General features: G+C 45.8%; 1 pseudogene; it reads right to left on the minus strand.

Moving 5' to 3' along the window:
- Window positions 1–4,463: 4,463 nt before the first annotated feature.
- LOC123343461 lies at window positions 4,464–4,609 on the minus strand (annotated as a pseudogene).
- Between the last annotated feature and the right edge of the window lie 6,896 nt (window positions 4,610–11,505).

The raw sequence follows: 11,505 nt of genomic DNA on the forward strand, positions 1-11,505 counted from the left end.
GCCATTAATGGCTACTGCCTAAGAATCCAAAATGAGGTGCTAATTGGCTACAAATTGGTTTGATAAGTTAAAAAATTAATTAAAAAAGCTTCCTGAAAAGGAGCACTGCTTTCTCAGCCTGGGAAAAGGAACACAGACGAGGGGAGTGAAGAGTTAGAGGAGCAGTAACCAATCACCTCAGCTGTGCTGTTCCAATGGTCTGAGGAAAAGAGGCAGTTTCTTAAAACTTGTCTATAGCTTCCCCCACCCCCGCTAATTTGTCTAGTAAAAATGCACACCACCGATGACTTGTTTCTGACTTTAAAAGTCTCTGGTTTTGGACTTAACGGAGGTAGTGTCAAGCTGTCCTGCAGTGGCTCAAGTGCGTGAGTACCAACCTCAGGGCAGACTGCTAAGAAGCAGGGTGCAGCCCCCAAACTGGTTGTGAGTTCTATACTTAGTTTTCACCGACCATTTATTAAGAGTAAACTGCTCAGGCGCTGTAACAGCCTAACCATGGAATCACAGACAGTCCCCTTGGGTACTCTGCTCTGTCTAGTTTCCCTGGTAAGCTTGCCTTTGTGCTAGATGGTCCCTTGCACCAAAAATCACACCACTATTCAGGTTACTCCCAGTCCCAAAGGGCTGGACACTTACCCCAGGTCATGAAATCTCATATCAAAGACAACGCTTGCAGCCGATCTTACAATAAACTATCTAAAGATGTATTATATGGGCAAAGGAAAGGAGAATTCTTTCCAAGATTAGAGCAGGTCCGTGCGCGCGCGCACACACACACACACACAAAGTTACAGTCTTACGTTTCAAAAGGTAATAGAAGCTTTTATAAAAAGCAAGCTTGATATATCCATTAGGGCTAACCCAGGCTAAATACTCAGGATCTTATGCTTAGTAATCCTTGCCCCACAGAGTCCAAGCAGCATAAAGATATGGTTTCTCCTTGTCAGAGATTTGCATGCCTTTTTCCTCCTCCTTTGAGCTGGCAGTTCAGCCGATGGGAGGAATTCACTTGCACCTCTCCTCTTCATGATGGTGAACGGGGGACAGCAATCAACAAAGTCTTTTGTCCTTGGATGTTCCATCATAGTTTGGCTGGTGTTGATCGGCCTTCTTTCTCCAGCAGGAGAGAACACCTCCTCGGAGACTAGTATTTCACACTAGTTAATGCTTCTCTCTTGCCTGGTGATTTACGGTTACAGAGGCTTACAATGCAAACTCTTCAATATTACTTCAATTATAACATTTGTATCCCATGTTCAAAGTGAGATTACTGCACGTGGGAACTTACAAACAATTAATAACGTCTAAACTCTAAGCACATTTATAATGCTAAGCAGCCAGTACTTATTTTAGCAATACTAACACAGAGGTGAACCAGACTGATTCCAGCTATGCATTTTTCAGTATTCAAATGAGGCATGGGGACCTTGACATAAGCTGGCACCTGGTTTGCCAGCATTACACGTTGTTACTATTTTTTCCCTCTATCACAGGAGCTTTGTTAAAGATGTTACATCCGTGCTCTGTACAGCTTAAGGCACTGATCCCCAGATCCTCAAAGGTATTTAGGTGCCTAACTCCCAATGACAGCTAAGCACCTAAATCCCATTGCTGATCTGGGCCCTGTTTTCTAAATCGTGGGAGCACTTTGCTGGTGGTCGACTGTGACCTGACCGATTACACGGTGCTAGCGGCTCGTCCTCCTTTTGATGTGCTAGACTGCATTAAAAGACAACTCAGATACAGAGGGAATGCTTACCTAGGATTAATATTCTAGGTAAGCAGCTGGCCCAGAAGTGTTTGGCAGTGATGAATGGAAAAGGAAGTTGTCTATATGGTGATGGATGGGATGGGCTGAGGTCTGTGTGATTATGAATGGAAGGGATGGTGTCTCTCTTTTAAGGCATGGCTTAGGCTATGAAAACAATTGTGAAGCCCTGCCTTATGGACCCATATCTGAGTGTTGCTGGGCACCAGCAACTCTCATTGAATTCAATAGACCTTATCCTGCAAGATGCTAAGCACCTCCTCTCCCATTGATCTCAGCTTGGAAGAGGGTGCTCTGCACAGGATCAGACACAATGGATATGTCCACACGGTAGCTGGGGAGTGTGCTTGCAGGGCAGCTAGCCAGACTCATGCTAGCTCTGCTCAAGCTAGTGTGCTAAAAATAGCTGTGTAGCTATGGTGGCTTGGGCTAGCTGCCTGAGTATGTGCTCACGGGGTTGGGGGTGACTGTACTTGTGTGGCTAGTCTGAGCCAGTGCTGCTGTGGCCACACTGCTATTTTTAATGCACTAGCTCAAGCAAAGCTAGCGTGTGTCTGTCAACCATGCTGAGAGGCACAGTCCTATCTGCAGTGTAGTTATGCCCACAGAGCCAATAGAGTGGCCCCTCATGCATTCCAAGAATACTGGACATTCTGGTGCTTCCAGGAATGGTTGGACCCTGCCCCCGCTGCACTGTAGATGCCATTTTTAAGAGCACACCACTCTGCTCCTGCCCGTGTCAGCTCACATGCCCGTTGTGTGTGAGGTCGTGCCGGCGGGGCAGAGCCGGGTGCTCTTCAAAACGGCATCTCCCATCTGATCCTGGACAAAACCAGATCCGGGGACTGGAAGGGAGACAAACCACCCAAAAAGAGGACTTTCAGGTTTAAAACCAGATGAATGGCCTGCCTACGAGTTGGTCTTCACTGGAGAGTTCACTCAGGTGACCGGCACCGGGCTCTGAGTACTTGGGTTAGCCTAGCTCGGGTTTGAGCAAAACACTGCAAAGCTCTGCCAGAGCTAGTGTGTCCTGACTGGTGCTGCACTCCCTGGTGTGTGTTGCTAGGACTTCTGGGGGCATATCCCATGGATGTTTGTGTGGCAGTAAGCTGAACCCTTCTATGTCCCATTGAATTGTAGGACAACTTGTCTGTCCCTTTGGGAACACAGAGGGAATTGTGGGAAGGCATTGGAGGACTATCTACACTTGAATGGTTTAGCCTGAGTCCACATTGCAAAGTTGTTAACCTGAGTGAAAGAAGCTCTAGGCTGTAACCCCAGCTGGGTTTTAGCTCTGGTTTAAAGCCCTACTGAACTCGAGTGTGTGGATGGGGGGGCAGTTAGCAGCAACATCGGGTAAGAGCCTGAGTTAACTCTGCAGTGAAGACCTACTCAGCAGGAATAGTGGCATTAAGTACCTTGCAGAATCTAGCCATATATGGGCCTTTGGCCATTTTCATGGAAGATTAATTAATTTAAGTCATCTTGCTTGGATCAAGTTCACCAATTTTGCAAGAAGACAAGTAGTTTTTCTTAGGCTTGTTGTGCCAATAAAAGCATATATCATTGCTGTCCTATTTGATAGTTTCCACCTGATCTCAGTTGTTTTTTTAATGTAACATGAAAGGTGTGTTGAAGAATGTACCTGAGATGGAGGAAAAATGGTGCCAATTTGCATAAACTCCAACAATGAAATCAAATATAGTTATAATGTGTTAGAAGCAAATGACTTTTTGATACCAAACCATGAACCACATTTTTTTTGTATGTATTGTGTCTCAATCTACGGCTCACTTAGATTTCCAATGCAATGACAAGAAATGTGTTGTTTAAAGCTATCAGCTGGCATTTGTAAATCCTATTTCAATGCCCTGTTTCGTCTGCTCAGTTACTGTTTCGCAGTGGACAGCTGTCACTTCAGAACGCCATAGGGCATCTATTACACAGTACATGACCAAATAATATTGCAATGAAAACAGTAGCTGCTGTGTTTAGTCTTGAATCTTTCTGTTTATGAATTTTTTAGGCCCAATCCTGCTTCTCTCAAGGTCAGAAGCAAAACTCCTGTTGACTTTACTGGGAGCAAGATCGTGTCTAAGGGCCTGATTCCCATTGTCACATTTTGCATACGTTTACACATGCACTTTAACAATGATACCGTATTTCAGAATATGCATCTTATTGGAATGGACCATTGTGTAAAGAAGATAATTTATTTTTGTGAAAATATAATCCCCACCTGAAGCCTTAGGACCAAGCTCTGGTCTCTGCTGTTGTTTTTTGAAATGTCAATGATGCCACAGACATGATTATTACTGTAGGCAGGCAATATGTAAAGACTTTGTTATATTGATATTTGTTATACTGATGAAGGAATCAGCAGATGAAAAAAAATGAAGGTTACCATTGAACAATGGTTATTTGGACGATGAATAAATTCAGCAGTTCTTTCTCTTGAGTTACTCAAGGCCGTCCCTGGTGCACGGGAGCAATGATATATCTACTATTGATTGTCTGCATTTTAATTAGCGTTCATCCAGGTCTCTTTTGAATGAAATCAGGAAACCCTGACCTGATTGCTCAGCATGTCTGAAAATATGTTTTCTTGCTGCTATCTATAGTATATACACTGCAATGACCTCTTAATTACATTGTGCATACAATTAAGATCACTTGGAAACCACTTTTTTTTTTTTTTTTTTATGGGGTGGACAGAGCAAGCTCCTATTCCATCCCCTTGTTTCAAAAATCAATTTAACATACAGTCCTTAAATAAAGGACTTATCAGATATTAAACTGATAAGAACAGATATAATTTAGATAATTTTTTCTTCAAGGTTCCCAAGACACAGACCAGGTTTTCATCTCAAGGCCAAAAGACCAATAACATCAAGACGCTTGATCACGGCCTTGGATAGACCAAAAGACTACTTCACGCCATCTGAGCTCAAAGAGCCGAGCACTACGCTTTTGATCTGAGCTCTAAGCTAGGGATTAAGCTAGTCCAACTGTGCTGGTGTCAGCTGAGTGTGAGCTGGTTGTAAAAATAACTTTGGATTTTGTAGTTAGCAAAACTTCACAGTTCAGTGGGTTGTCATCCTGGAAGGTGTTAGTGGATGATATCAGGTGGGTCTTTGATCTATAGACAATCACAGACCTGTTTAAAGCCAAAAGATGTGCTAAACTTGCTTTCAGACTAAATGAAAGGAGCAATTAAATGCTCCTTTATTTCGTGATAGCTGGAAAGAATAGGAGGCTACTGCCCAAGCCACTGGGATGCCATGGCAAGAACTGATCAGAAGCTAAGCTACGTGGTCTGAGGGGTTTCCTGACTGAAAACACAGGAGTTAGGGTTGTGTTTGCAGCTGTACGTGTATATGTGAGAGGCCAGCAGACAGTGAAATGAGCATGGCCGTGAGTGAGATGAGAAACGGAGTTTCCTGCACATGGAGATGCAGGTTTGAGGATTTCTGAGCAAGAAAATTGCCCGCTGTTGTTGTTTCTATGTTGTTTGGGAAAACTGGACATTTGTACGGTCTTTGTAAATAAACAAGATGGCACCAAAGAAATACCCTGTTTGTATCATCAATTTCTCCTCCTAACAGAAAAAATCCTCCAAGGCCCCAAGTATCTGCTATCCTCTTGGGCCAAAGGGGAAGCGTATTTACACTGAGTCACTTAGAATACTCATTGAGCACATCCCAAGTTCTAAAACACTTCCACGAGATTTTCCCTACTTTGTCTCAAGAAAGCTTTGGCTGTGTGTTTTCTCACTATGACCATTTGTTTGGCTCAGAATTAGAAACAGAGGTTAGGTGGTCTCTCTTTTTTGGAGTATGAAACCTTCTTCATGCAGGGGAGGGGCTATTCAGTGGTTTACAACATTGTATCATTTCCTTAGTGGAGAGGTCCTTCATCTCACTATCTTGCATGTCATGTAGAGGCATGTAAACTGGAACCTGTTCAGTTGTTCTCAACGTAGAATTCCCACACTGGGTTGGATCTGTGGTCCATCAGTGTCATGGTATATACAGCCTGCCTGGAAGCAGGAAGTGATAGTAAGAAAGCCTGATCCATTCAAATGCAGATCCAAGAGGCTCAGATATTGTGGATGAGCTTTGAGTGGTAAATATTAAAGGCCTGATTTTTTTTTCTTTCTGGTTTCTTTGCATTGTACTATTAAGCCCTGAGAGTCCCACCATGCTGCAGAGAGTTCTGTCATTTTGTGATCATGGACAAACTGCCATGACCAAAAGAAGGTTTGAGTAGAACTGGAAGTTTTTGGGGGTTTTGGGTTCGGTCCCCCTGAATTTGCTCAGCCCTATTGCTAATAATATTTGTTGTCTTTTCTTAAAGCCTCAGCTCTTGGAATCATGTGATTATGTGAGAATTTAAGCTTTCATAAAAAAAGTAAGTTTTGGTCCTCCATGTTTGTAGAGGAAAGCTTGAAATCATGAGACTTAAAAGTCTCAGAAACCAGACAGCAAATAACACTCCCCCAAATTTATCATTTTAAAAAAAATCTTCTGATCTTTTAAGCCAATCTCCTGATTTTTGGGGGAGCACCTTAGTCATGATTTTTGAATGGTTGAGATTAGCACTGCTGCGATCGTCAGTTCTGGCTGTGTCTGTGCTGGGCCCGGGTGCATTGCTTACAGCTAACTTCTGGCCCTCTGAGTCTTCCCCATTGCTTGAACTTAAAGCATACAGAATGCTAATGAGCAGGATGTCCCAAAACACACCAATAACACTAAGGCCTGGACATAGGGCTGTGGTACTTTTGTCTATCGTGGTTCATGTTTTACTGTTCTGAGGGGTGACCAGTCAAGGGAAGAGAGTGGTTAAACTTGGAAAAAGAATCAAGCAAACTCTGAAATGCCTCTTTACAGAATCAAGTGACTTGATAGGCTGCCCTACTGGGTCAGACCAATGTTCCATCTAGCCCGGTAGCCTGTCTCCAACAGTGGCCAGTACCAGAGCTTCAGAGAGCATGTAGAACAGGGTAGTTTTTGAGTGACCCACCACTGTCTTCAACACCCACCTTCTGGAAGTCAGAGGTTTAGGGATGCCCCGAGCATGGGGTTGCATCCTTGACTGTCTTGTCTAATAGCCATTAATGGACCTCTCCTCCATGAACTTATCTAGTTCTTTTTTGAACCCTGTTATCCTTTTGGCCATCACAACATCCCCTGGCAATGAGTTCCACGGGTGAACTGTGCATTTTGTGTCAAAACAACTTGGTCACCTTTCAGATCAGGAACTAAAGAGATGCAGATCAGTTATGTCAGTATTGCTCCCGTTAGTGGCAAGTAAAAGTGCAGCGTAAGGCGAGAGAATATATGCCCGTGGAGCAGCTGTTCCCCAGAGTAGCAGCAGTGGGAAAGGGAAAACCTCAATGCCCAGAAAGATCTGACTGACCGTGGGGTGAGCAGAGAGGGGAGTCAGAGGGACTGGGAGGCAATTCCACTCCACCCTTCCTGCTGCTGGCCTGCCTATTGTTGGAAGGGAGGAAAGTCACTTCAGGAGCAGTCTTTAACTCTGGACACATAGCGAGAGGAGATTGGCTGCAGGCCACCTGACTGGCCTAGTAGAATTAGAAGCATATGTTGAGACTCTGAGAAAGATGAGTGACCGGCTGACCGACCCTTTGAGGGGCAGTGGGTCAGGCCTTGCCTGGGACTCTGTCAGCCCTCCTCCCCAGGTGGGGAAAATTAGTGTAGTTGTGTGACAGGTAGGTCATGTAGTTCAATCAGTCCAGGCCTAACTCCCAGGCCGGCACATGGCCCCAGAGGCCCATTTACCCCACACATTCAAGGGAACCGTATGGGGCAGGAATTGCCCAACTCCTGGGCAGGGAAGCGGGGAGACACAGAGAGAAAGAAGGGCTGGGCTTTTTCCAGTGGACCCAGCTCTAGCAGCCCAATCCAGCCTAAGGTGGCAGCAGCTCCCCCATCTCATGGCAGTGGGAGGGGAAGCGAGAGCTAGGGTGGGCCGCTCGAGGCACCCAGCAACCCAACCCTCCTGCTGCTAGCTAAGGTTAGCTCTGTAGCAGTCTGTGCTGCGCTGCTGAAGGGTACTGATGATTGATGAGCGTGATGGAGGGTTTGTTACTGCTGCACATAACAGAATTTGTTTTGAATCTTTTAAAAAAAAACACCTAGGAAATTATATACACAAAAACTACACTAAAATAATATAATTTAGGTTGCAATATCAAGCAGTTGAAAGGAAATGCCAGATTTAGAGCTGCCTGTGCAGATTTAATTGTGTGCCTTTGTGAGGATGCATTACGAGACAGTCTTTAATGACATGGTCACATACTATTTTTTCCACAAGACCCCTGCCTCATTCAGTGCATAGGATGGACTCACGTGAGCCGGATTAAGGTTGCCCTGTCAACCTGGCATTTCCTAATGTTGCAACCTTAATTTTCTTTTAACATAGGTTATGTGTGTCTGTGTGTGGGGGGAGCAGGGGCGGCTCTAGGCATTTTGCCGCCCCAAGCATGGCAGGCAGGCTGCCTTCGGCGGCTTGCCTGCGGAGGGTCTGCTGGTCCCGCAGCTTTGGCGGACCTCCCGCAGGCGTGCCTGCAGGAAGTCCGCCGAAGCCATGGGACCAGCGGACCCTCCGCAACCTGCCTGCCGCCTTCGCGGCGACCGGCAGAGCACCCCCAGTGGCTTGACGCCCCAAGCACGCGCTTGGCGTCCTAGGGCCTGGAGCCGCCCCTGGTAGGGGAGTGTATATAAAATATCATGGGTGCAGAGTACTTGAAAATCTGTCCCTTAAAAGCTAACCTCCCTAATCAAAGGCCTAATCCAAAACCCACTTAAATCAATGGGGGTCTTGGCCTTGTCTCCATGACATTTTGTTTCAGGCCCCCAAAACCAAAAATACCTTTTCACCCACACTGTCATGATACTGAATCACAGGTGCAGAAACCTGGCATTTTGATTGCAGTGAGTATGCCACATCCTGCCGCTGGATTGAGGGGGAACGCTCCGTTTTAGGAAGAACACAAAAATAAAGGTGCTTGGATAAACTTTCCGTCACTTAGGCCCAGACCTTGCTGTTGGTCTGGTAAAGTTCTGAGCACTCCTGAAATCACTAGGAGTTGGGAGCTGTCAGCATTGCGAGAGACTGAGGGAGTAAATATGGAGTGATTTCAGTGACATGAAAGGAGTCATTTTGGAATTACACCACAGAAATGAGGCTTCAATTAGCATTCTCCACCTTGTTTTTGTCCTGAAACTCCCAACATGTTATTTTCTCAGGCTACCAAACAATACGAAAAGAGAACAGAAAGGAAGCAAACCATACGCATAGTGGGAGTGCTTATAATAGTATGTCCTTAACCCAGTACGTAAACTGAAAGCTGCAATTCCCAAAGATTAGCATAGACCTGCATTAAGACGACTTGAACAAATTCAGGCTGGCAGGCACGTCCTTTACCTGTAAAATAGAGGGCCAGGCAGTCCGATTATCCTGCACTGCATGGGAAGGTTGAACTAGCTATTTAAAGAGAAGGCATTCTATTTCTTTTGTAAGGTTCATAATAGGGAGTCTGAAAAATAAATGCAAAAAAATAAAATAAAGGTAAACAAGCAGGGCCGATGCTTCCATTTAGGCGACCTAGGCGGTCGCCTAGGGCACCAGGATTTGGGGGGGGGCGGCAATTCTGTGGCGGGGGGTCCTTCCACCCTCTGGGTCTTCGGCGGCAATTCTGCGGTGGGTTCTTCACTCGCTCCAAGATCCGCCGCTGAAGTGCCCCGAAGACCAGGAGAGCGGAAGGACCCCCCCCACCGCAGAATTGCCGCCAACAACCGGGAGCGCGGAAGGACCCCCACCTAGGGCACCAAAAACCCTGGCGCCGCTCCTGTAAACAAGGATTTTAAAGCATGAGACTTTTCTTTGTAAACTCTCATTTTCTAAGGGCCAGACTATTGCCCAGCTTAACTTGGAGGAGAGTAAGATTCCTCGTCATCTCTCTAATGTATCTCTGTGTCCTCCATTACCATAGTACCTACGCACCTCATAATCTTTAAGAACATAAGAATGACCATACTGGGTCAGACCAAAGGTCCATCTAGCCCAGTATCCTGTCTTCAGACAGTGGCCAATGCCAGGTGCCCCAGAGGGAATGAACAGAACAGGTAATCATCAAGTGAACCATCCCCTGTCACCCATTCCCAGCTTCTGGCAAACAGAGGCTAGGGACACCATCCCTGCCCCTCCACCCTCCCAGAGGATAGAAGTGACTTTGTCTGTATGAAGTGCAAGCTGGTCTCCGTATTGGAAGAGAAGGTTAAAGGACTAGAGACCCAAGTACAACCCTGTTGTTGCAGCAGAGAAAATGAAGACTTTCTGGATAGAAGCCACAAAGAGTCCTGTGGCACCTTATAGACTAACAGACATATTGGAGCATAAGCTTTCGTGGGTGAATACTCACTTCGTCAGACACATGTGGTGGAAATTTCCAGGGGCAGGTATAAATATGCAGGCAAGAATCAGTCTAGAGATAACGAGGTTAGTTCAATCAGGGAGGATGAGGCCCTCTTCTAGCAGTTGAGGTGGGAACACCAAGGGAGGAGAAACTGCTTTTGTAATTGGCTAGCCATTCACAGTCTTTGCTTAATCCTGAGCTGATGGTGTCAAATTTGCAAATGAACTGAAGTTCAGCAGTTTCTCTTTGGAGTCTGGTCCTGAAGTTTTTTTGCTGTAGGATGGCTACCTTTAAATCTGCTATTGTGTGTCCAGGGAGATTGAAGTGTTCTCCTATGGGTTTTTGTATATTGCCATTCCTAATATCTGACTTGTGTCCATTTATCCTTTTACGTAGGGATTGCCCAGTTTGGCCGATGTACATAGCAGAGGGGCATTGCTGGCACATGATGGCGTATATTACATTGGTGGATGTGCAGGTGAATGAACCGGTGATGGTGTGGCGGATCTGGTTAGGTCCTGTGATGGTGTCGCTGGTGTAAATATATGGGCAGAGATAGCATCGAGGTTTGTTTCATGGATTGGTTCCTGAGTTAGAGTTACCATGGTGTGGTGTGTGGTTGCTGGTGAGAATATGCTTAAGGTTGGCGGGTTGTCTGTGGGTGAGGACTGGCCTGCCTCCCAAGGCCTGTGAAAGTGAGGGATCATTGTCCAGGATGGGTTGTAGATCACTGATGATGCATCGGAGAGGTTTTAGCTGAGGACTGTGGATGATGGCAGTGGATTTCTGATGGATTCTTTCTTGGGCTCGTCTTGCAGCAGGAGGCTTCTGGGTACATGTCTGGCTCTGTTGATTTGTTTCCTTATTTCCTCGTGCGGATATTGTAGTTTTGAGAATGCTTGGTGACAATCTTGTAGATGTTGGTCTCTGTCTGAGGGGTTGGAGCAAATGCGGTTATACCTCAGTGCTTGGCTGTAGACAATGAATCGTGTGGGGTGTCTGGGATGGAAGCTGGAGGCATGAAGGTAGGCATAGCAGTCGGTGAGTTTTCGGTATAGGGTGGTGTTAATGTGCCCGTCACTTATTTGTACCGTGGTGTCTAGGAATTGACACTCTTACTGAAGTACTGTGCAGATATGTGGACTCTCTACTCAGACCCTACCCCACCAGCACTCCCAGCTATCTCCGTGACACCACTGATTTCCTGAGAAAACTACAATGCATTGGTGACCTTCCAGAAAACACCATCCTAGCCACCATGGATGTGGAGGCTCTCTACTCAAACATCCTGCACATA

This window comes from Mauremys mutica, chromosome 10, assembly GCF_020497125.1.
Source record: "Mauremys mutica isolate MM-2020 ecotype Southern chromosome 10, ASM2049712v1, whole genome shotgun sequence".
In the NCBI taxonomy this organism is placed as follows: Eukaryota; Metazoa; Chordata; order Testudines; family Geoemydidae; genus Mauremys; species Mauremys mutica.